Source organism: Antechinus flavipes, chromosome 1 (assembly GCF_016432865.1).
Source record: "Antechinus flavipes isolate AdamAnt ecotype Samford, QLD, Australia chromosome 1, AdamAnt_v2, whole genome shotgun sequence".
Taxonomy (NCBI): Eukaryota; Metazoa; Chordata; class Mammalia; order Dasyuromorphia; family Dasyuridae; genus Antechinus; species Antechinus flavipes.
In genome coordinates, this window is record NC_067398.1 from 718,498,977 (window position 1) to 718,525,430 (window position 26,454).

Here is a 26,454-nt window from a genome sequence, read left to right on the forward strand (position 1 = left end):
AGAACAATCTCATAGGGTAGGTATTGGAGATACTATTGCCCCCATTTTCCAGATGTGGACATTGAGGCTCAGAAAAGAAACATTTTGTAGCCAATTCACCTAGTAAGCAGAAGCAAATCTTCCAGAGTTTAAGCCCAGCACTCTTAGGGCCTACGCCACGTTTGAAAGTAGATGTTACTGCTCTTGAACCTTTAACATGTAACTCGGCGAGCATTTATGAAGTCCCTATTTCACGGCAGGCACCGTACTTGGATCTGGAGATAAGCAGGTAAGGTCCCCAACTTACTGATGGGTTGGATCCCTCAGAAACTGACTAGTTTGTCATTTTGGAAATGTCCTTCCTTAATCCTTCCCAAAATGACAGGTCACAGGTCCCTCCCGATGAACTTAGCATGAACAATCGGCCAGTAGATACCAGTAAATTCAAAGCAAAGGCCGTTATTGAGATGATTGGGTAAATCGGCTCCATGCGTCTTCTCACTCGGTCACTGTCTCTGCACCCCGGGCCGCAGACTAAGCCTGGGCACCACCCTGCAGGGTCAGGGACTCGAGAAACCTTTTAAAAACCTGGTGCATCTTTGAGGAGCTCAGCAGACGGGCAGCTGCTCTGATGCTGGGAAATTAAGGTCCGCGTTGAGTTCAATCAAATACTGATGTCCTTTTTATTTTTTAAAATGGAATGCTACAAGACTACTGAAGGAAGAGACTGATTTTATGGCCAAGGGAAAAATCAGAAGTATAGATAAACATAAATGCATTCAATCCATTGTCATGCTGTGGAACCTTAAGCTCTGAACCAAGTACAATATACAATGGAGCTCACCACCTCCAGTCTATTAGTAAGCATTTATTCTGCACTTACTACCCAGACATTCTCCAGATTATGATTTGAAATACTTCAAGCCTTTGACAGATCAGTAAAACACGTACAGCTACATTTTGTCGTTAGAATTGTGGATTTTCTATTTATGTTTTTGCATGTTTATGCACAGATATATAAATATATTGTTATATCAATGTATGTATCCAAACATACATACGTATCCACTGTTGTAATTTATTCTAAATATTATTATAGAAATCAAAATGAATGAAGGCAAAAATAAAACAAACCAGAAAATGTCCCCTGCCTCTTGAAGTAGACATTCAATTTAATGTCTAAAGGAAAGCCAGAAATCTAGATATACATAAATGTCTACATTCAGTCCATTTTCATATTATGGAACCCTAATCTATGAACTAATTGCAGTCCATAGTCATACAATGGAAACTTACCCTTTTCGTCAGTCAATAAGCATTTCTAACGCACTTACTGTTCAGGTATTCTCTAGATTATGATTTGAGAATAATTCAGGCCCTCACATTCATTGTTGGTTCTATACATGTCATTTTGTAGTTTTTTGTATTTTTGTACATGAAGGGGAACACATCACATTTATGAATGTACACATATCAATATCTAAACTATATATACATATTTTGGGGGGAAAAGATGATTGGGTTAAAGATACAAAACATCACGCACGCTTCATAAACAGGAGCTTCCCTCTCCCCCAGAGTGAGCATGGCTGTAGACCACCTCCCGTCCTGATGACCTTTCTTACATCGAGTCCCCTGCTCAGCCCCCCTCCCTGGGTCTGCTCCTGAATTCATGGCCTAGCAGGAGTCGTCCTCGTAGCTTCTTCCTATGCGGAATGCTGTTCCTTTCTAGGTGTCCTGACTGAATCTAGAACTGATAAACTCAAATTGTTCATGTGACCAGGGATTAGCAGGCTTAGCTTTTTAAAGGGCTTCAGTCCTCAGTCACTGCCCTTCGCATTCAGTTGGAGAACCTCACATTTCCTAAAACAATGACAGGGCGTCGACATTGGATATGATTCATACAAGATTACCTCTGTTATTTGTCCTTCTTTTTGGTTACCTGGATGGAGGAGAGGGAACTGAGTCCCCATAAAGACAAAAGGAGGAACGCTCCTGCCCTGAAGGAGCTTACATTCTAATGGAGGGGATTTTATGTGTATATTACATATCCACATAAAGGTTTATATAAATGCAACATGCTTGTGAGAGTTAAGAATTAAAGATTTCGAGTTTGAAGGTATATGAGAGGCATCTAGTCCAATTCCCCCATTTTCTAGATGGGGAAACTGAAGCTAAGTGAAGGCGTATGTCAGTGTCAGGTGAGATTTGAAATCACATCCTCTGTCTCCAGAGCTTTTCTTACTTGCTCCTCTGCTGTGGAGGGAAAAATCACCTGTGGGTTTACTACAGGAAGAGAAGGGTTATCCCTGTCTTCTGGGGATGACCAACCTCAACTCTGCCCTTACTGAGGCAGAGCATGAAAACAAAGAGGAAACTTGCTCTGTAACAACACAATACCCACGCCGGGGCCCCAGAACACAACTCAGATTCTATGTTCTTTTTGCCTAAAGGGAAACTCCAGAGTCATGCATTCTGGACCCTGGCACATAGTAGGCACTTAATACATGCTCTTTCATTCATTCAGTAACAGTCTTTCATATAGTCCTAAGCCCTTAGCCATATCCAGGGGGGAAAAATCAAAAAGATTCTGTGTGTTTTGATCCCTTCAGTTACCTTGGCAGCATACTTTCCAGGGATATCCACATGGATGATGAAGTTGACACACACATTCCCAGGGGTAACTCCATGTTTGGGAGGTTCCAGTATGGGAGAGGCAGCGGTGAGGAGCCTGAGGGAATTGGGAGGAGGGGGTGCCCTCAGAGGAACGGGAAGTTGGGACAGGGAAGGAGGTGGAAGATTTAGGGGCAAAGATGATGAGTTAGGTTTTAGACATGTTGAACTTAATATTTTTTCTGGACATCCACTTGGAGATGTCTGAAAAGCAGTTAAAATTGGAGACCAGAGAGGGTGGGGTAGGAGTGGTAGATTTGAGAATCATCAGCATAGAGTTGGTAATTAAGTCTACAGGAACTGATGAGATCACCCAGAGGAGGAGTATAGAGGGAGAGGGTCAGGAAAAGAGCCCTGGGGGACTCCTACAGTGAGAGGAGGTGATCTGGAGAAGGATCCAGCAAAAGAGACAGAGAAGAAGTGGTCAGAGAGAGAGGAGGAGAGGAGAGGAAGAGGGAGACAAAGAAAAAAGAGGGAGAGAGAGAAAAGGAGGGGAAGAGGAAAGGAGAGAGAGAAGGAAAGAGGGAGGAAGAGAGAAGGAAGGAAAGAGGAAGAGGAGGTAGAGAAGGAGAGGGAAAGGGAGACGGAGAAAAAAGGAAGAAGAGAAAGAAGGGAGGGAGGGAGAAGGAATGAGGGAGGAAGAGAGAAGGAAGGAAAGAGGGAGACAGAGAAAAGGAGGGGAAGAAGAGGGAGAGAGAGAAGGAAGGAAAGAGGGAAGAGGAGAGAGAGAGGAGGTAGAGAAGGAGCGGGAAAGGGAGAACAGAGAAAAAAAGAGAAAAGAGAAGGAGGAGAAGAGGAAGGGAGAGAGGGAGGAAGAGAGAGAAGGAAGGAAAGAGGAAGGGAGGGAAAGAGAGAAAGCATCTTAAAACCTAGAAAGAAAAGAATCCCAAGGAGGAGAGGGGCATCCCCATCAGGGACATCAGGAATGTGACCTAGAATGCCCAGAATGTGTGATGAGTAATATGTAATAAGGTTGGCAGCCAGGCCAGTCCTTCAATGAGCACGCACATGCCCGCTGTGTGCCAGGCCCTGTGCTAAGAGCTGCGCTTTTTGTCTCCTGTCGGATGATAAACTCCTTGGCGGGGGAGGGGGCAGCTGTTCCCCTCTTGTCTTTCTTTGGGAAGAAGGCTTTGGTTTCCCTCTCTCCTGACGATGTGATAATCACAGCAAGTAAGGGGTCGAAGACAGAAGTAAAGGCGATGCTAACGATGTCTTTTGCCTCCTTTTGGATCCTCACAGCACGTGCTCAAACTGTCTGATTTTTGGATTGACACTAACTCAGGGCCGCAGACTGGAGGAGGGTGTCCCTTAGCCACTGCGGATCATCCCGCAATCTCCCCATGACCTCCCTGAGGCTGTTTCCTGGGCTTCAAAATGACAAGGCGGCCTAAACGTCCCCCTCCCTCTCCGGGAGCCTGGCATGATGACCTGGCCTGGGAGGATACTAAGGGGGAGGGAATGAGGTCACCGTGATGACAGAGGACGGGGTTAGGAAGAGGGAGGCATTGGGAGAGAGGGAATAATAGCAGGAGGATAAAAGAAGCCCGGAATTCTGGGTCTGGAAAGGGAATAGTGAGTGATGGAGATCCAGGGTGTGAGCTGGGCCCGGGTGTGGCCCCGGCAGAGGGAGGGCACTGAGGAGCTCTCTTTGAAGGAGATTTAAAGTGTTAACCTTTTTGGGTGATTAATATTTGACACATCAATGTTCATGGGTAATAGTTCTTGGTAATTTATTGCTGTCTGTTATTGCTAGTATTTATTTTCATTGTTCATTATTAATGGTAGTTACATGTATAATAATAGCATTTAAACAATGCTTTAAAGATTACAAAGCACTTTAAGGAGACTTTCTCTTCTGATTCTTGCGAAAACGCTCTTGCTTTACCGATGATGTCATTCGTAGCATCTTCTGAGAAAGGTTAAGTAACTGAGAATAAAGCTGAGAGAGAGCAGCTTCCAGGAGCACTCAGCCCAGTAAATGTCTGAGGAGGACTTTGAAGGGAGATCTTCCGACTCCAAGTCCCTCAGATATTGAAGGCAGAATCCTTGGCGCTGTACACGACTCTACCTTCTCCAGGAAGCCGGCCCCCGAATCCCCTGATGGCGGGCCCCCTCTCCAAATTATACTTGCATACTCTGCAGTTTCTGGGCTCATTCTCCCCTCTCAGGTCCCAAGAGCTCCCAGCGGGGCTCTAGGGGTAACCCTGAAGGTGGGGGTATCGTAGTGTTACTCCCGGAAGAGAGGACTGACCACTGAGACCAGTCCCGAGACCAGACACGTGCAGAGAACCCCGACACTCCCCGACCCGGACGGGATGAGAATCCTGTTTCTGGGACAATTGCAATGATGCTAAGAGAAGCACCTTGGAGAGACATCAGAGCATGTGTAGACATTCTAAAGCGCCTGGTTCTGGTCTGTTAACCACAGGATGACAAGGAACCTCGCTGACTGGCTAGAGAAACAGGGCTTGCTCCTGGTGTGACTTCTTCCTCGCCACCCCCTGCCCCTATCCAAGGCCTCCTGCCTCAGGAACACAGGCTGCAACCTGGTGAGCTTCAGGAGGTCAGGAGATCAAGCCAGGAGGAAGTCCCTGTGCCCCCCCCCCCCCCCTTCACTCTTGGACTTCCTCACAATCACCTTCTCTGCTTTACCCCCTTGCCTTCCCCTGAGTGACAGAAAAGCCTTCTGGGAATCACAGCTCTCCCAGACAATGCATCCACCTGAGACAACAAACAGGGCCTTCTGTTAGCCTAGCGCTTGGCGCACAGTGAAGGGCTTAATAAATGCGGTTTCCTTCATTCATTCGCTTTCACGGAATCTCGCCCATTGCCCTGCCCCTAAGAGGAGCCCAACAAGCGTTTGTTGGTTAGGGTGACACATCATAACACTAAATTCCATGGGAAAAGAGACAAAACAGCAGTGCCCCAGAGGGGTGGGGTAGGGGACAGGCGAGACCTTGGATAAACGACCCTGCGGAGAGAGAGCACAGAGCAAGAGACGGCCATGGCCCACTCTGTCACAAAATATTTTATGGGTATTTTTCTTTTTAAATAAAATTGCTTCTCAAAGACTCCCCTGCCTCCCCCTCTCCTCTGCTTCTAATTAGTCTTTCTTTCGTAACCAAGAACTTTAGTTAAGAAAAAAGTCAAGGCACTTATGATGGACAGAGCCATCCACATCCAGAGAGAGAAGCATGGAGACCGAATATGGATCAAAGCATAGTATTTTCACTTTTTTTTTTTTGTTAATTGTTTGTTTTCGTTCTCATTTTTTCCTCTTTTGATCTGATTGTTTTTACACAGCTTGGTGAATGTTTAAACATGTTTAGAATTGCACATGTTTAACCTATATCAAATTGAGGGGAGGGGGGAGAGAGAAGAAAAATTTAGAATTAAAAATTTGGAATGTTGAAAACTATTTTTGCATGTATTTGGAAAAATTAAGTACTATGAAAAAAATTTAAAAATAAGAAATAAAAATGTTTTTTTCCTTAAAAAAAGAAAAAGTTAATATATACTAATGTATTTCTCCTCTATCTATCCTCCATCATTTCTTTTCCAAGAGGCAAGGGACATGTTTGTTGCCAGAATTATGAAGTCATGATGGCCCCTATATTAATTGATGTTCTTCATTTTCAAAATCCTTTTGAAATTTTTTTATTTTAATTTTTTTAGGTTGTACATGTACATTCATTTGTTACTATTTTTATATGAATCATATTGGGAAAGAAAAATCAGAACAAAAAACCATGAGAAAGAAAAAGAAGAAAAGAGATGAAAATAGTGTGCAGTGATCCACATTCAGTCTCTAAGGTCTCTCTCTGGATGTTGATGGCTTTCAAACCAAAAATTATTGGAATTGTTTTGGTTCATTGAATTGCTGAGAAAAACCAAGTTTATCATAGTTGATCATCACACAATCTTTTTTTATGATAACTTTTTATTTTTCAAAATACAGGCAAAGATAGTTTTCAACATTTACCCTTACAAAACCTTGTGTTCCAAAATTTTCTCCCTTCCTTAGATAGCAAGTAATCCAATATAAGTTAAACATGTGTAATTCTTCTAAACTTATTTCCATATTTATCATGCTGCACAAGAAAAATCAGCTCAAAAGGGGGAAGAAAGAGAAAGAAAAAAACAAGCAAGCAAACAACAACCAAAGGTGAAAATACCATGCTTTGATCCACACTTATCCCATAGGCCTCTCTGATTGTGAATGACTCTCTCCATCCCAAGTCTATTGGAATTGATCTGAGTTACCTGATTGTTGAAAAGAGCCAAATCCATCACAGTTGATCATCACATAATCTCATTACACAATCTTCTTGTTGCTGGGCATGTTTTCCTGGTTTGGCTTGTTTCACTCAGCATCAATTCATGCAAATCTTTCCAGGTTTTTCTAAAAATCAACCTTTTCATCATTTTAAATATAACAAAAATATCCCATTACTTTCATATACCATAATTTATTCAGCCATTCCCCAGTCGATGGGCATCTACTTATCATCTAATTCTTTGCTATTACAAAAAGAGCTACTACAAACATTTTTGCACAAGTAAATCCTTTTTCCTCTTTTATGATCTCTTTGGAATATAGACCCAGTGTTGGCACTGCTCAGTCAAGAGGAATCCACAGTTTTATAGTCTTTTGGGCATAGTTTCAAATTGCTCTCCAGAATGGTTGGATCGTTTCACAAATCCACCAACAATGCATTAGTGTCCCAGTTTTCCCACATCCCTTCCAACATTTATCCTTGTCTTATCCTGTCATCTTAGCCGATCTGAGAGGTATGAGGTGGAACCTCAGAGTTGTTTTAATTTGCATTTCTCTCATCAATCGTGATTTGGAGCATTTTTTTTCATGATTATAGATGGCTTTTATTTCTTCATCTGAAAATTGTTCATATTCTTTGACCATTTATCAATCGGGGAATGACTTGTATTCTTATAAATTTGACTCAGTTCTCTATATATTTTAGAAATGAAATCTTTATCAGAAGCACTAGCTATAATTTTTTCTTCCCCAGCTTTCCGCTTCCCTTCAAACTTGGCTGCATTAGTTTTGTTTGTGCAAAAACTTTTTAACTTAATGTAATCAAAGTTACCCATGTTGCATTTCTTAATGTTCTCTAATTCTTCTTTGACCAAAAATTCTTCCCTTCTCCAAAGATCTAATAGGTAAACTGCCTCTTGCTCTCCTAATTTGCTTTTAGTATCACCCCTTATATCTAAACTTTGCACCCAGTTGACCTTATTTTGGTAAGGGGTATGAGATATAGGTCTATGTTGTGTTTATGATATACTATTTTCCAGTGTTCTCAGCAATTTTTGTCAAATAGTGATTTCTGATCCCAGAAGCTATAGTCTTTGAGTCTATCAAGCACTAGATTACTATAGTCATTGATTATCATGTCTTATGAACCTAACCTATTCCATTGATCCATTACTTTATTTTTCAGCTTACCAAATGATTTTGATGGCTGCTGCTTTATATTGAGTTTTAGGTTTGGTATTGGTATTAGTTCGGCCTATCCATGAACAATTGTTATTTTTCTGATTGTTTAGATCTGACTTTGTTTCTGTGGGGAAATGTTTTGTAATCGTATTCATTTTATTTTATTTGTCCTCAGTTATTCTAAGTGGAATTTCTCTTTCTGTCTCTTGTTTTGGGTTTTGCCAGTAACATAGAAATACTGATGATTTATGATTTTTTATCCTGCAACATTGCTAAAGCTGTGAATTGTTCCAAGTAGTTTTTTGATTGATTCTTTAGGTTTCTCTATGTATATCATCATATCATCTGCAAAGAGTGATAGTTTTATTTTTTTATTGCCTACTCTAATTCCTTCAATTTTTTTTTCTTTTCTGATTGCTAAAACCCATCTTTCTAGCAGAATAATTCAAAATCCTTTTTGAAGTCTCTCCTAGTAGAGACCCTGACAGCTTGGGGACCTGCTGATATGTGGCTCCAGGAGCCCCATGATGGGGGATAGCCCACACGTGCACCCCAACGCCTCCCTCCCCTCCCAGCCCTCTGCTTGTTCCAGGGTGTCCTGGGGTGACAGCACCCTTCAGACCCCTCAGTCATGGGTTCTTCCTCTGGCCGCCCTTCCCCAAGCTGTAGTTCTCCAGATACTGGGTGACCTGTCCTGGAGTCACTCAGGGACCCGCGGGGCCTTGAACAATCTGCGGGGCGTCCCCACCCTCCCCCAGCTCTGGAAGATGGGGCCCCAGGAGCTCGCGGGCAGGCTGGCCCGCCCTCCTGACACTGCTGCTCACCTGGCACTCACTTTTGTAGGTTTTCTAGGTGTGCGCTTGGGAAACAAGCCTTCTCCTTTGTGTCTTTTGCCCCTTTAAGCTCCATAAGTTCACAGTGGAATCTCAACTGCTGTCAACTCACAGTTGGAAAACAATGAGATTATTTTAGCCCTGGGTGAGTAAATACAGGGCTGTGTAAGTCTGTTTGCTCTCCAGCTCCTGGCTCACAGCTGGCTGGCCCTGCCCTCCTCTCTGGTGTGGGGGCCTCCAATCCCCCTAATCCCAGAGCCCTCCATCACTGGGCAGCCTGGCAGCTCCTGCTTCAGGTTCACATGCCCTTGTCAGTTCAGACCAGGGCAGGGCTCAGCAGGGACGCCCCGGCCCAGTGAGCCCGGATGGTGGAAGGAGACCCAGCTCCTGAGGCCTCCCCAGAACTCTGCGGACAGGGGCTCCCGTGAAATCCTGGGGCTCAAGGCTCCCTTCCCTGGGCCTCGGCATCCCAGCCCCCTAACTCTGCCCCCCTCAGGGCAGCCCCTTGGACAGTAGCTTAGGGATCAGAGCCTAAAGGCCCAGACTTTGCACACACACACACTCACACTGACACACTCACATACAAACCCTCACACACATAGACACCCCCCCAACCCTGGCCCACTGGGCAGAGAACCTCTGTTCCCCCACCCCCAGGCAGCCCCCTTCCTCCAGGGACCCTTCACTTCCCCAGTCCTAGCCCACCTCTGTCCTCCTGGCCAGTTTCCATCATTGCTCTTTCCTGGCTCTGCCCTCTGGGCTAAGCGGGATGAGCCTAATCCCTCCCTCCTAGAGATGGCCTTTAGACTCCAGGACACCCCAGAAGTCTCCTCATCCTTCTGTGACCCCCCGGGAGCTGCTCCCTTCCCACCACCATCTTCTTCCGGAGAGATTGTAGCTTTGTTTTTAAACGGTGTCGTCCAGCAGACTCTGATAGGACAGGGGCAGTGGGGTGGGGGGTGGGCAGAGTCTTCCCTCTGGGAGAAGGGGGGATGTTGGCAGGGATCGGGGAGGTGGGGACAAGGAGGAGAGGAGAGGTGAAGGACATGTGTCAGGGGAGGGAGGGTCTCCTTCTAGAAGTGCAAAGAGCCCCCTTGTCACTCATGGGGGGACGGGGGTAAGAAGATGGCAGAGGGAGGCAGGTAACAAAAGCCTTTGAGTGACCACCAGAGGATTTTGTGTTGAACCCTAAAGGGGAGAGGGAGCCAGTGGGGTTTGTTGAGGAGGGGGTGACCTGGTTAGGTCTGAGCCTATTTCTCTTTAAGAGAAATCCCTGTGGTGGCTGAGGAGGGAACAGACTTGGGTGGGAGAAGCTTGAGGCAGGAAGGCTGCCCCCCCCCCCAAGCAGGCCATGACATGGGTCACATAGTGCTGCAATTACTACTGTAAGGGCCTGCTGGGGAGGGTCTGCCTGCCTCCCTGGTTTGTGTGAATGGATGAGGGTCTACACCAGAGGGACCGAAGTGTCAGAGGAGAGAAGGAGACATGGTGGGGAGAGATCGCTGAAAAGGACGCTCAAGATTGGCTATTGGGGGCCAGGGCCAGTGGGGACTTAATGCAGGGAGACCAGGAGGCCAGCCTCCATGGTCATAGGTGAGTGAGGACGGGAAGGGCTTGGGGGACGGTCAGCTTTGGACGTACTGGATTTAACCCTTCTCCAGGGCAGATTCTCCTAGGGCCATCAGCAGGGACGGCCGAGGCAGATCAGTAGACTTGAGAGGCGTCAGCGTAGAACTGAATCCCTGGGGCTGACAGACCACCCAGTGAGGGTGCCAGGGGCAGAGAGGGACAGGAGAGCCAGTGTCCTGAGTGACGGACAGCAGGCAGCAAAGCCAAGGGGAAAGAGAGGCCCCAGTACCCACGTGAGCAAGTTCCCCACTTTCCATCCACTGACAAGTCAGAGGAGTGCCAGGTGAGGGGAGAGGGGCTGGGGAAAGCCCCCCAGGGAGGGGTCTGTGCTAAGGTTTCCTGGATCCCCCGAGGGAGGAGGTCCTGGTCCCAGCCCAGTGGCCTTGGCTGCCCACGGAGGCTTCCTGCCAGGCTCAGGAAGGAATGAGGAAGCGCTCTGTCCATCAGATGGCTGTTACTTTAAGAGGGACTCCTCAGTCCCAGGTACCACTTAAAGGCCCCACCCGGAGCTTCTCCAGAAAATCCTAGGAAACTCCCTGGGCGCTGGCGGCCCTCCTGAGGAGGTGCCGAGTGACTTTTATGGACAGGGCTTAACCGTCCTGAGCCGCCGAGCTTTCCTGGGCTTTCCTCTTTGCCCTGAAACCTTTGCAAGGGAATACGGGGCCCCACGCTCCGTCTGCACCTAGGAACCTGGGCCCCTTAATGGCGCAGCGTAAAGGCTCATCCCCCATCAGTCAGCCAGGGCCTGGTACCTGCCTCCTGCGCACTCAGCCCGGACCAGCGCAGTCCTTCCTGCGCATCCGCTCGCTTCTGATAGGCCGGAGAGAGCAACCCCAGGTGTCTACAAAGGTCGGCGGTGACCAAGAAGATTGGTGACTTCTCACAGGACTCGGCCCAGGAGGCAGGAAAAGGCTTAATTTGGAAGAGACAAAAAGGGCTTGTCCCGATAAGGAGAAAAAGCTGAAGTGGTTAAAGGGGCTGATGGGGACGCAAAAGGAGTTCCCAACATTCATCCTCACAAAACCTCATGCTCTAAAACTTCCCCATCCCCTCCCTGAGGCAGTAGGTGATCCACTATAGGTTAAACATGTACAACTCTCCTATACGTATTTCCACATTCATCACACTGCCCAAGAAAAATCAGATCAAAAAGGAAAAAATGAAAAAGAATAAAATGCAAGCAAACAACAACAAAAGGGTGAAAACACTATGTTGTGGTCCACACTCAGTCCCCACGGTTTCTCTCTGGATGCAGACGGCTCTCTCCAACACAAGACCATTGGAACTGGCCTGGATCATCTCCTTGTTGCAAAGAGCCACGACGGTCAGAATTGATCCTCATGTCGTCTTGTTATTGGTGTGTACAATGATCTCCTGGTCTTGCTCACTTCCCTCAGCATTAGTTCCTGTCAGTCTCTCTAGGTCTCTCTGAAATCCTCCTGCTGATCATTTCTTACAGAACAATAATATTCTATAACCTTCATATACCACAATTTATTCAGCCATTCCCCAACTGATGGGCATCCACTCAGGTTCCAGTTTCTGCACAGTTCCAGCCACTCCAAAGAGGGCTGCCACAAACATTTGTGCACAGGTGGGTCCTTTTCCCTCCTTTAAGATTTCTTTGGGATACAAGCCCTGTAGAGCCACTGCTGGATCGAAGGGTGTGCACAACTGGACAGCCAGTTAGGATATGTTAGAGGTAGGAGTTGAACTCAGGTCTTCTTCACGTCAAGATCAATCAAATTAAATATCATCTAACAGAATTAATACAACAGGGCAGAAAAGGATCCATATTTAGAGCTGGAAGGGATTTTAGGTGTTATGTATTCAATTCCCCCATTTCTCAAGGAAGGAAACTGAAGCTGGAGAAGGGAACTTTGACTTAATCCAATAAACACTTATACACTAATATATACATGGCACTGTGCTAAGCCTTGGGGCTACAAAAAGGTAGCTGTCCAATGTTATATCGGTAGAGAGAAGAACTGCGACAGAAGAAAAAAATGGCAGCTAAGGAGCTGATGCCGTGGAAGAAAACGGGGATGGTAAAAGATCTCTTAGCCATTGCTGGTGACGTCCAGTTACTGTGACGAGATGAAATATACACCGAGGTATTGAAAGAACCAGTGAACAAGATACCTCGTCCACCATCTTGGAAATTTTGTAGAGAATGGGAGAGAGCTCAGCTGTGCAGAAGAGCAAACGTCCTGATATTTTTTAAAAGGAAGAGAATTAAGTCTTCAGACTATAGGCTAGTGAGCTTGACTTTGGTCACTGGCAAAATTCTACAGCATCTGTATTTTTAAGTTTTATTTATTTAAATGGATGGATACTTTTATCTAGTTTTATTTTTTAATAGCATACTAAAATTTTATATTGTGATATAATAAATATATATAATATAATATAATATAATAACTATAATACTACACTAAAATTTAAAGATTCTTAGTGACCAAGAAAAAAAGGTATGTCAAAGCTACAAACAAAATGGCTGCTTCTCATGGTCTATACAAAATTCTCTACCCATCGTACCCCTCTTCTTTTTAAGGAGAGGGAGCTATTGGTTCATCATTTGTCTTTTGGGACAAAAAACTGGCCCTTGCAGTTCAGCGAAGTTGTGCTGCCTCGTGGTGGTTCTGCACAGTGTTCTCCTGGTCCTGCTCATTTTGCTGTGCATCAGTTCATGTACATTTTCTCACGTTCCTCTGAATTCTACATATTCACATTTCCTTATGACACAAGATTCCATTGTATTAATGTGATATTCTCCATGCCATGGGTACCCCCTTTTCCAAGTCTTTGCTGTGATTCAACCCCCCCAAATTTGTTGTTGATATTTGAGTACAGTTGGGCCCCTTCTTTCCGTCTCCTTGGGATGTAACCCATCAGGGAATTGCTGAATCAAAATGAAAGAGCGGGTTCCTCCAGGAACGCTGGGATCCAGTAGGAAAGCCCCACATAAATGGGGATGCAGCCCCCCTAGATGTGAGCCTTTGGGCAGCCCATATCCTTGAACCTGCTCTTGGGGGTCCTCACAGGCACTAACACATCTCCCCAACTTTGTACAAGGCTTTGAACTAGCCACGTGTCCTGGCTCCGCTTCCCCGGGACCCGGCTTCCTGGGAGTGGGCTGTGGCCCCAGACCCGCAGTCCTCAGACTGCCCGGGGGCTCCCCGTCCTCCCCAGTGGCCGGCTGAATGTCTCACCCTCCCCAGCCCCCAGTCTTGCCTTCCTCCCAAACCACGCCAGGTTCCCAACCTCGGAGTCATCCTTCACTCTTCACTCTGGCTTCCCCCCCAGATCCAATCCGTCACCAAGTCCTGTCATTTCTGCCCACACAAAATTCCTCGTCTCCATCCTCTTCCCCCACGCGGCAGCTCCCGCCCTCCCCTGGGCCCTCACCAGCCTGCGTAGCCTCCTAATTGGTCTCCTGCCCACGGCCTCTCCCCTCTCCGATCCTCCCTCCACCCAGCTCCTGACAGTATTCCCAACATGTCAGTCACTCACATTAGGAGCCCCAGAAACAAGCTGGATTTGGAGATTTAGCAGATTAAACTTGGGTGGGAGCACAAAGGGAGAATGGCATCCTCAAGTGGCTGCTGGGAGCCTAAAGTCAGAGCCTCGGCAAGGTAGATGGAGCCAGGAGCTTTCTGGGGGATCCAGTGCCCTGCTGGAGTGGGTGGGGGGGTCCCAGCCCAGGATCACCCAGACAGAAACCGGCGGAGCCAGGATTTAGGCCCATCCCCAAAGGCTGCCCCTTCTCACTGCACCTCAGAGCCAGGAACAGGACCCAGAGGAAGGGGAAGGGAACTACATGAACCCAAGGGCAAGATCTCAGGGGTCCTACATGAGAAGGAGGGGAGCCAGACATGCAAATGGCGGGTGCTGGGCAGGCCAGATGGAGGAGGAGATGTCCATCCACTGGTGCTCCCTTTATTCCTTAGAAGAGTCTTCATGCACAAATCTCTGTCTCTGGGGGACAGACACAATCATAGGATAGTTTAGATCTGGAGGAGATCTTAGGGTTGTTGAGTCTGAACTCTGGCCCCATTTTACAGATTGGGAGACTGAGGCCCAGAGAAATGAAGTGGTCCTTCCAGGATCATCTGGCTATCTGGCAGTCTCTCCATTGGATCACACTACCCCCAGAAAGGGATCCCGGGCCCCTTTCAGGTGGGGGAGCCGGCTGGAGCTGGGTGCTCTTGGAGCCCCCTTCCAGAGTCCAGGTTTTGCTCAGTGGACTCCCCCTTCGTTCCCCTCCTTCTGCGGGTCCCAGCACCCGATGTCCCCCCAGCCCCTTTCCATGAAGGAGGGGGAGATGCTGCCTGCAACGTGCCTGGCTTTCTTGGGCTTCCTCTGCCCTCTGCCTCATCTTTGCAGTCCAGAGACATCAGACCACCCTCCTTCAAACTTTGATGGGAAATAGGTGTTCCCAGAAGCCTTCCTCAGTATACAGGAGCCCTCAAGCAGGAGGCGACCCCGGTCCCACAGCTCATAAAAGGAGAGCTATGTCTCTGGAGGTCCAAAAGCAGCTCTTCCTTCCCATGGCATTGCTAGGAGAGCTCTGCTCTCCCGTGGCCTGGGCCCAGCAGGTGCCACAGAACCCCCAAGACCAGTCTGACCTAGATATGGGCTCCCTATGATGGTACCGGCACAGAGCAGGTGCCTGAAGGAGCCTGGAAAGTGTCACTCATAGTATTAAGTCTTGGTTAAGGAGACCTCAGGGACGTTTCTGTCTTAAGGACAGCAGAAGAAAAAGGTGGACTCAGGAAGGGAGGGTCAGGTTAAAAGATGGCGGGCCAGACGAGGACCGAGACTTCCGTAGCTCGTAAAAAGGCAGGAATGATGTGCTCCTGGTAAAACAGGAAATGTCTAACAAGAGCCAGGAAGAATAAGCTGCCCCGCAGCCTTGCAAATCAATCAACTGACCAGCATTTGGGAGCACCTACACTTGGAGACAAAAATGGGTTGGAAAAGCCTTCATTAAGCCCTCGCCTGGGCCAAACCCAGAGTTGAGCTGGAAAACCTGAAGTCACTGAAAACTATACTTAACTCAGACTCCCAAGCTGTCACCTAATAAGGAAATGGATGGAAAAATAAAGGTGACTTCTTGAAGGATTTGGGGAGGAAATGAGAGCACCACAGGGCCCTAGCTCAGAAGAGTCCGGGCAGCGTTCTGCCTGCCCTGGGCCCACGGGGAGCTTTGTGGGGCAGTTTTTGGACATCCCCTGCTCGGGGGCAAGCACTCCTTGGCCATTTCCTGTCCCGTGTGGAGAGGAAAAAGTCTTTATCGGCCACGAGGCTAATTGGCTGTTGTCTCAGTCACGTCTTGCTCTTGGTGACCCCATTGGGGGGTTTTCTTGGAGGAGATACAGAAGTGGTTCACCATTTCTTTCTCCAGCTCATTTTACAGATGAGGAAACTGAGGCAGGCTGGGGGAAGTGATTTGCCCAGGATCACCCAACTACCAAATGTCTGAGACTGAATTTGAACTCAGGATGAGGAGTCTTCCTGACTCCAAACACTGCATTATGGAGTCTGCTGGGCCAATCACTAGCTCACTACCTAGAATTATTCTCATCATTATTATATGCTAATAACATATTATACAATATATATTACTATTATGGTATCAACACAACAGTAATTCAGAAAAACTGGTGTTTTCTAGAAGGGACTCGATGGTAAGGTCCCAAACCATTGTACCCATCATCTCATTTGATGCTGACAACAATAGCATCCTCCTGGTAGAAGGTGCTATAATTCATCCCATTTTATACCTGAGCATGATTAAGTAATGGGCCCAGGGTCACACAGCTGGAAAGAGTCTGAGGCAGGATCAGAGCTCTGGTCTTCATGGCTCCAGTTCTAGTGCCTTACATAGCCACTATGCTACCCTCCCCTCAAAGGGAAGAAAAATGTCCGCTAAAAAAGTGTTTCCCCTGGAAACTGAGTGGCCGCTCATCAGTTGGAGACGGCTGAATAAATTACAGTATTTGAGTGTTATGGAATATTATCGTTCTGTAAGAAACGACCAGCAGGATGAATACAGAGAAGCCTAGGAAGTCTTACATGAACTGATGCTGAGGGAAATGAGCAGAACCAGGAGATCATTGGACACCGCAACCACAAGATTATCCAATGCTCAATTCTGATGGATGTGGTTCTCATCAACAATGAGATGATTCAAACCAATTCCATTTGTTCAGCGATGAAGAGTCATCTGCACCCAGAGAGAGATGGTGGGGACTGAGTATGGAACACAACATGGCATCCTCACTCTCTCTGTTGTTGCTTGCTTGCCTTTTTATTCTTTTTTTCATTTTTCCCCTTTCTGATCTGATTTTTCTTGTGTAGTGTGATCAGTGTGGAAATAGTTATAGAAGGGTTGTACATGCTTAGAGCTGTCCAGGGGGACGTTTGTAGCTCTTCTCCTAAGAGGGGCATCCAATACCACCTTGGCAGAAGTGACATAAGAAAAATTGCAGAGAGGCTCCTTGGTACACACGGTGGAAAACATGACTATCGTTTCCTCTGACTAAAGACAACAAAATACAAACATATAAAATGGAGAGGGGGAAACAAAAGCAAGTTAGAAATTCTTGCTATTCTTATTGAACAATTGAAAGTGAGAACTCAAAGGACAAGGAGTCAGAATAATGCAAAGAGCAAAATGCTCCACTCCATCATAAACTCAATTATAGCAACTGCCAAAGTGAGACGCTTAAGCCCGGGGACTCTCCTCCAGTAAACTCTAGTGGCTCCCCATTAGCTCCAGGATCAAATACTTGACATTGAAGGCCCTTCCAACCTGGCCCCTTCCTGCTGGGATGGCTCTCGGGGCTCCACCTGCTAGAGTTCTGGGGACGCGGGGGGCTCTTGGGATTGTCCCTTTTCTTTGTCATTGACAACGCAGTCAGACACGACTGAAATGACTGCCCAGCTAACTTTCCCATACCAGATTTTTCAGCCGTTCCCCAATGGAAGAGAATTTGTTTTCAGTTTTCTTTATTCCATAAAGTGTTGCTATGACTTCCAGAGAGCCTTTTAGTGCTGAATCTCTGATCCTATGATCCCTTCTAGCCCTTAATGCCACGAAGTGAAGGTGGGGCCACTTGGGAGAGTGATTGAATGGCAAGCGCCGAGGCTGGATTGGAGCAGGAGGCAAGAAGAGACCGTCTTATTTTCTTAAGCTAAGGAGGGACACGATGAAAAGCGTCTTTTGGAAAGATTAATGTGACAGCATCAGGACGGGCAGGAATGGGAAGAATTTGGAGGCAGAGGGACCAGTTTGCAGCCTGACCTGGGGGGGGGGGACAGGAATGGGTCCAGAGAGAGAGGAAGACCAGGCAGGGGGATCCGGAGAAGGGACATGAGGGAGGAGCCTTGTCTGCGTCCAGCCCTGGTGCCCGGGCGTTGGGGGGCTGAGGGCTGGTGGAGAACCATGGTCCCTTTCTGTGGCTGATGACTTGGGTGACTGTGGACTGGTCATCCTCCTCCAGCCCTGGAGGGAAAGGCAGGAGCCGGACTCTGAGCTCTCCCCCAGCTGGAGACGGGTGGTTCTCGGGGAGTTTCTGTGAAAGCCACTTGTTGATGAAGGAAGATGTGGAAAGCTTTTGTTTGAGCACATCCTGTGTGGGATGAGAACAGAAGCGGGCCGGGCCCTGCCCGCCAGGAGTTGACCTTCAGCAGAAGTGGCCGCGCGGCTGGAGAAAGGATCCGGGAGATTCAGGAAGGGTAAGCGGAGCATGAGGAATTAAGCAATGACCCTCCAGTGGCCGGATAAAGGCACAGACGGCTTCCTCCTCAAAGACTCCAAGAAGCCAGAGGAGGGAAGCAGGACCAACGCATGGATCGGGGACACTCGGAATTCCCAGTAACCGCCACAAGCCAGAAAGCCGGAGCTAACAGGGCGACAGAGGGCAATGGGGGAAACAAAGCTGATGCTCGGGCTCCCAAAATTAAGCTCACAAGTCCAGGATAGGGGAGTGGCAGGGGGGAGGGGTAGTAATTTGTCTGAATAAACAACGAGCCGGTTTTAGTGGCCTGGAGCTCCGTGTAAGCCAACAGCTTGCTAGAGCATCCAAGGGAAAAGGTAACACCACCTAAACTGTCTTTTCGGGGCTGTGATGGTCAGTCTACAGCTGGGGCTGGGTCCGGCCTTGGATGTTATAGGTTAGTATGTGCCCTAAGCCTAGGATGATTTTCAAACGGATCCCACGCCACAGAATAAAGAGAGCTGGGCTCAGCGTCAGGGAAATGCAAGATTGAATCGATTGGACACATAGTTTTTGTGACCCGGGACAAGTCATTTAACTGCTTCATTTAACTGCCTCTAGAATTCTGGGAAGCAAGGGTGACTTTGGCAGGAGTAAGCTGGGGGGGTCAAGGCTCTTGAGTTGATAGGAAAAGCACTTGAGGAAGAGAAGACTAAGGGAAGCCTATACATATATATATACACATAGACATATATACAAATATACATATATAATATTATTATTATTATCATTTTTTGCTGAGGCAATTGGAGTTGAGTGACTTGCCCAAGGTGGGAAATGTCAAATATTTGTCTGAGGTCAGATTTGAACTCAGGTCCTCCTGACTTCAGGGCTGGAGCTCTATCCACTGCACCACCTAGCTGCCCCAGGACAACTAAATTAAATTTCAAAATTTGGGGTGCTGTTCCGGGCAAGGGAGATGAGCCTAGTCCTGCACAGTCCCAGAGGACGCACCCCATAGTGGTGGAGAAAGGTCCCACGTGAGTGCAGAATACTCAGCCACGCTGCTGGGGAGTCTGCAGGACGTGACCTCCACCTGCGCCTGTGCGTCCTCCCGGGGCCGCACGCTACCTGGACTCGAGGGTCTTTATGGGCCCGGGCCTCGGACACTTTCTGGGGAGGCCGAGGAGGAGCCTCTCCGGACCCTGCCTTCATTTAGCACCATCTTCCCACCCAGGGGGAACAATAGGTGGGTGCATTCTGCCAGCCAGGCCTCCAAGGCAGCAGGGCCTCCTCACCATTTCAGTGAGGGCCCTCGATGGAAGATCGCTTCGATGACTAAGTATTAATTAAATAGTAACATGAATAATAAAAGAGAAGGCTCACCACACCCCTGCCTCCAGGTCTGGCCCAGACGGGTCTCAAAGCTCACCCAAAGCATGGGATTCGGCCAGAGGAGCCGTGGGGAAGGAGGGAAGGAGAAAAGGAGGGAGGGAAGGAGGGAGGGAACCGTCTCCAACCTCCTGCTTAGAGCCCTAAGCTAAGCCAGCCCAGCTGGCTCTAATCGAGGTCATGCAATTTGTCGTTCGAGGTTCCATCACATTCCCAAACATTTCGTGTCATTCGATCGCCACTTATAAGCCAAAGAGATCCTGGCTTGATTAAAAAAAAAAAAATCCACCACCCTTAATTTCATAAAACTCCCGGCTTGACTCTATTTGCATGTAACCTTATAGGGAGGGGCAGTGGGCTTGCAGGGCCCTGGACAATGGCCACACTCACCCTCCCGGCCTTTTTTTCATCAGTAGCTTTGAATTTCCTGCCTTTTGGGATTTGACTAAATCAGGATTATCCCGGAGCAGCTAAATGGTCTGGGACATTTGCTGCTCTCTGAATACTGTGAATGTCGGCATCTTATTCAGGTCCAGGTTTTCTTAACCTCCTCTGGGGCCATGGCTTCTGGGAGGGATTTTCTTCCATTCATTCATTCATTCAGATAACACACATTTTATTTTTTTAAATTTTTAATAATAGCTTTTTATTTTCCAAATCCATGCAAAGATAGTTTCAACATTCACCCTCGCAAAACTTTCCAAATTTTTCTCCTTCCCTTCCTCCCACTCCCCACCCCTAGATGGCAAATAATCCAATATAGGTTAAACACGTGCAGTTCCTCTGTACATATTTCCACATTTATCCTGCCGTACAAGAAAAATCAGATCAAGAAGGGGAAAAAAATGAGAAAGAAAAAAAACCTAAGCAAATAACAACAAACAAGGTGAAAATACTGTTATGCTCCACACTCAGTCCCCTAGTTCTCCCTCTGGGTGCTGACGGCTCTCTCCATCCCAGGTCTATTGGAATTGGCCTAAATCCCCTCATTGTTGAAAAGACCCACGTGGCCCATCAGAATTGAACTTCACATTGTCTTATTGTTGCTGTGTACAATGATTTGGTTCTGCTCACTTCCCTCAATATCAGTTCATGTAGGTCTCTCCAGGTTTCTCTAAAATCATCCTGCTGATTGTTTCTTTTTTTTTTTTTCATGATTTTCCATCTTCATTTATTTTTTTTTACTATAGTTTTTTATTTACAAATTATACGCATGGGTAATTTTACAGCATTGACAATTGCCAAACCTTTTGTTCCAATTTTTCCCCTCCTTCCCCCCACCCCCTCCCCCTGATGGCAGGTAGACCCATACATGTTAAATATGTTAAAGTATAAATTAAATACAATATAAGAATACATATTTATATAGTTATCTTGTTGCACAAGAAAAATCAGACTTTGAAATAATATACAATTAACCTGTGAAAGAAATCAAAAATGCAGGCGGACAAAAATAGAGAGAGTGGAAATGCTGTGTTGTGGGCCACACTCATTTCCCAGAGTTCTCTCTCTGGGTATAGTTGATTCTCTTCATTATTGAACAAATGGAGCTGATTTGGTTCATCTCATTGTTGAAGAGAGCCACGTCCATCAGAATTGATCATCATATAGTATTGTTGTTGAAGTATATAATGATCTCCTGGTCCTGCTCATTTCACTTAGCATCAGTTCATGTCAGTCTCTCCAGGCCTCTCTGAAATCCTCCTGTGGTCATTTCTTACAGAACAATAATATTCCATAACATTCATATACCACAATTTATTCAGCCATTCTCCAATTGATGGACATCCACTCAGTTTCCAGTTTCTGGCCACTACAAAGAGAGCTGCACATACAGGGCCCTTTCCCTTTTTTATGATCTCTTTGGAATAGAAGCCCAGTAGTAACACTGCTGGGTCAAAGAATATAACAGAATTTTAAAAAATACTTCAGCAAAATGAAAATATCAACTTTACACATAATTTTGCACTCCTGTAGGCCTCCACCTGTGTAAAGAAATGATCAGATTTTCTCTTTTTGGGGGGTCAAGTTTGTTCATTATAATTTCATAGCCTTCAATTTGTAAGGTTCTGTCACTGTCATTTTCCTTTCCACTTACATTGTGTGTGTGTGTGTGTGTGTGTGTGTGTAGTTTTCCTGGTTTCTTTTCACATCATTATGTTTAACATCAGCTCCTAGAAATCTTTCCATAGTTCTCTCTATTCGCCAAACTCAACATTTCTTACATACACAGTTTATTTAATCATTCTCCTATTAAAAGGAATATATATACTTTTTAATTCTTTATTATAAAAAGGTGCTGCCATAAATATTTGGTGGGAGCTTTATTTATTAACGTACGGGATCTTTCTTTTTGATCATTGACCTCCTTGAAGCATTTGGCCTCTGGTCAAAGGGCATGGATGTTTTGTTTTCTTTATATAATTCCAAATTTCTGTCTAAAATTGTCAGACCAATGTATAGCTCCACCAACAATGTAATGGTGTGCCTATCTTTCCACAACTCCCCCAACATTCCCTATTCCTATGATTCCGTAATTTTTATCAGTATACTAATTAGTAATTAGTATAGCAAATTTATTAGTAATTAATTAGTAAATTACTAATCTACTGATTAGTAAAATTAGTAACTTTATCTACTGGGTGTTGAGCACTGTGCTAGTCAGACGAAAATGACAAAGACAAAAAGGAAACAGTCCCTGTTTACGGGGAGCTTCCATTCTAATGAAGAATGACAGATAAAGACGAGGTTACATGAAAGAAATGCAAAAATAAATTTGGACGAGGGAAGAGTGATGACAGTTGGGCAGTGTGGGGAGTAGGGAAGGCTTCCTGGAGGAGAGGGCATGTGATCTGAGCTTTGAAAGAACTCTCAGATTCTAAGAGATGGAGGGGGCGCCATTTAGGGCACAGACTTGGGAGGGCTTTGGAGAGCTCCATGAATCCAACAAACATCCCCAAGCTCCATCCGGGCCCCCAGAGCTGCTGGGGACCTGGCCAGCCACTGAGTTGGAGCAGGAAGCCCCCTGAATCGAGGGAATCAGCCCCAAACCTCCAGCTCCTGGTGTCTTGTTAATGGTGGGGGCCAGGAAGCCGCCTCTGTTTGCCTGTGTTGCTGGGGTGTGGAAGGGTTTTCAGGGATTCGGGCTTGGGTTTCAGGATTAGGTGAAACCAGAGTGCCTTAAACCTCTTTAGAGTTTGGGATTAGCCTCGCTCAGCCCTTATGCAGCTTTGCTGTCCAAAGCTAAATTAAACAGTGAGGCTCAGAGGCCCCGACTCACAGGTGCTTGGCTGGGAACCAGGAGCCAGGAAGGGGGTCCTGGAAAGCCCACGATGGAAAAGGCCCTGAAACCCGAGCGGAGCCCCCGGAAAGCTGTGGCCCCGACAGGGATGGGGGGAGGCAGCTAATGGCATTTCTGGCCGTGCCGTCCCCATCAAAGGGGCTTCTGTGCAGATGCTCAGGTTGTAGGGGGCGGGGAGATCGCCTTTCCGGGCGTCTCGGGGATGAGTGCTGATCACGGAAAGGCCGGCCTTGGCCTTTGCCAGGGCCGTGCCCCGCAGTGGTCTGGTTTCTGGGAAGGGGGCGAGCATGGGCTCTTCGGTTTTAGGTTTAATTAAGAATCTTGGAGATCATCATCATCATCACTGCCATTACTTAACGGAGGCTATTGCTTTAAACTTTGCAAAGGACTTAAAATCTATCTTCATGTCATCATCACAATTCTGTGAAGGTTTTATTTTTTTTTACAGCCTTACTGCTGAAGAAACTGAGACTGAAAGTGGCAGGTCTACACTGGTCACATGCTACATATACCATTATGGGTTTCCACATCGTGACTTTCTTCATCATGATTCAATATTTCACCGGTCGCCATGAGAAATTAAATGGGAATCTGGGAGAGTTTTGCAGACGCTGCAAATGACACAAAAAAGTTTAGAAACTCAGAAACACATAAAATATGGGTATAGTATTGTGTGATAGTGACCAAAATTTGGTGGTAAAGTTTCCCGTAAAAGAAAAAGAAAAAATTCAGACTTCTGCTTAGCTGTGAAAGGAGGACCAGAAAAATGTATACATATTCTCCAGATCTCTTAACCCCGCGATGTGGAAGGAATAACTGGAGTCTATGAGATCATTCTCCCATTTTACAAACAAGGAAACTAAGGCAGACAGAACTGAAGTGACTTGCTCAGAGTTGCCAACTTTTAAGTGTCTGAGACAGGATTTGAACTCAGAGCTTCCTTACTCTAAGCCCGATGCTATCCTACAGGCTTGCCTACCATCTCTCATTCCACTGGTCAAAGCCTGGAAGGCAAGTGCTTTCCACCAGGAGGCTCAGAGGGGATCCAGGCCTGCAACATCAGGAAGTGATCTGGGCAGGGGATCTCCGTCAACTTCTCAATGGACCCAATTGCATTTCTGTTTATTAGGCGGTTTGGGGGAATGACAAGGTCGTGAGCCAGATCTTGAGGAGTTAAATGGGAGAGCGAGGAGACAAGTGGGGGCCCTGTCTATGTGATGCCTTTTCCAGGAGTTCAGGTACAAAGGGCAGAGGGACAGGGGAGAGAGGTTAGCAGGGAGGGAAGGACCAAGTTGGGGAGGGTCTGAGGATGGGGGGGCACGGGCAGTTTGGGGGGCAAAAAGGAAGGAGGCAGTAAATAGAGAAGTGAGAGAGGGGGCGGTGGGAGGGAGGAGAAGGGGGAGTGGGAGGGAGGAGAGGTGGGGAGTGCGGTTGCCTGGGCAAGAAGAGGGGTCAGCCTTGGTAAGGATCAGGGTCAATGAGGGAGAGGGGAAGAGAGGGGCTCGTGGAGAATGGCTGCCATTTTCCCAGTAAACTAGGAGACGAGGTTCTCAGAGGATGGCAGGCTCTGATGGAGACAGGAGGAAGGCAGATTGGGGGCGGGTCCTGCAGGACCCCCGAGCTGGGGACAGGCTCAGAGCTGCCTGCCTTCCTTGACTTCCTCCCCCTGAGGGTTCTCCTTTGTGGACATCCAAGGCCCTGCCCAGCCCAGAGCTCTCAATGGCCTGATGACAGTCACTCGTGAGACTGGCAACGATTGATGGGGAGGCAGCTTTCACCTCTCATCCGTTCAGTGGGACTGTCAAGTACTTCCTGGGGGGGGGGGAAGGGTAGTGAAACAAGAGGAGGGCTCAGACCCTCAAGAAATGTGTGATCCTTGGGCTGGCCAATTGGGTGGGGGGAAGGGAAGGGGCTTAGAGAGGGTCAGAATATCCCTGTTATTGCATATATATGTATATCCTATATAATAGTACTACATATAATATCTCTATATTATAATAATTCACTTATTTAAGCCTGAGAGTGAGACCCCCTGAGGTTCCTATGACTCCCTGCTCCTTAGCCTTAAGGGGTTATCTTAGGCCCCAAATCCTGAGTTTTGTCACCACAGCTCTGGGCCCCAGCTTAAGAGTTTCAACGTCTACCTTCCTAGGAACAGGGACCAAAATCTCCTTAGGAAACAGGGTGGTTTGTGCATGAGACTTTTTTTAAGAGTCAAAGTGACCTTGCAATTCCCTCATTTAACAGAAAGGGAAACTGAGGCCCAGGGTAAAAAAGAATCTAAGGTAGCATGGCTAAAAGCCTCTGGGGTTATGGGTTCTACTAAAGTTATTATTATAGTTTATAGAGTTACAGGCCAGATACACATATACATATATACATTATACATTTGTATATCTAGACACATATTAAATCATATTCTATACATGTTCTATTCTATTATTCTCTGGTTATAGAGAAACAGTTCACACCCCTTGCTCAGGGGTTAGAGGACTTGGTTCCAATACTTACTTCCAGTGTGACCTTGGGCAAGTCTGCCCAACGAGGCTCCCTTTGTAACCTAGCAGGCCGGCTGACTTCCGGGACTCTCTTCCGTGCTGGACCCAGAGCCCGGCGTCCTGACGCAGCACCCCTATCAGTGTTCGTGCAACAGTGGAGGCGACCCAAGAAGAAAGGGCCAAACTTAGCCAATCTTGAGAGTTTTTGGTTTTTCCCAAGGAGGGGGAGAATCAATGCTCTGGGGGTCTGAGGATCACCTGGCAGACATGTGCACAGGCGGCTGCTGAAAGCTGGAGAGGAATATATGAGCTGGATTCTCAGGAGGATAAAAGGAATGAGAATTCAGGAGTCCCCGCTTTGCTCGTGGCTCCGGCCTCTTGGCTGCTCCGACCGCATTCTCTCTTTATGAAGCACTTCCCTTTCCCTTTGTTAACATTATTATATCAGTGTCTTTACGTCATTGGGCAGCCGGAGTTTCAATAAAAGTTTTGATTTGGAAAAAAAAAAAATGTTGGCAAGAGAGAGAAGGAGCTGCTGAGGAAATCCCGGGATCCAAGAATGGGGCAGCACGGGGAAACGGGGCGGCTTCCTCACTGCTGGATTTCATTTTGCTGGCCTAAAACAAGCATAAAACTTGAGGCTGCCGCCCAATTCTCATCTGCCAGGGGCTCCCTTTCTTCCCAGCGTTACCCTCCAGGGACCACTGGGTCTTTCCATCCACCGCTGCTACCCCGTCCTCCGTGAGCGCAGGACTGGCTCAGTTTTCTACGCGGACCCCTGGCGAGGTCTCGGCACGAAGCTTGCTATGTACAAAACAGGAGATGTTTTTTCATTCTGTTCCTTTTTCTGTGAGAATGCCAGTTCCTCGAAGGCAAAGACATTTTTGATTTTGTACATTTAACAACAAGCACAGTTCTGGCAAACAGTAGATGCTTAATAAATGTATGCCGATTGAGAATCAGGAAA

General features: G+C 46.9%; 1 long non-coding RNA gene across 1 annotated transcript; it reads left to right on the plus strand.

Moving 5' to 3' along the window:
- The first annotated feature begins 182 nt into the window (after positions 1-182).
- Positions 183-26,454, plus strand: LOC127545745 (uncharacterized). The gene is made up of 3 exons (XR_007949813.1): positions 183-268; positions 23,438-24,227; positions 25,446-26,454. It is a non-coding gene; the product is annotated as an uncharacterized LOC127545745 (long non-coding RNA).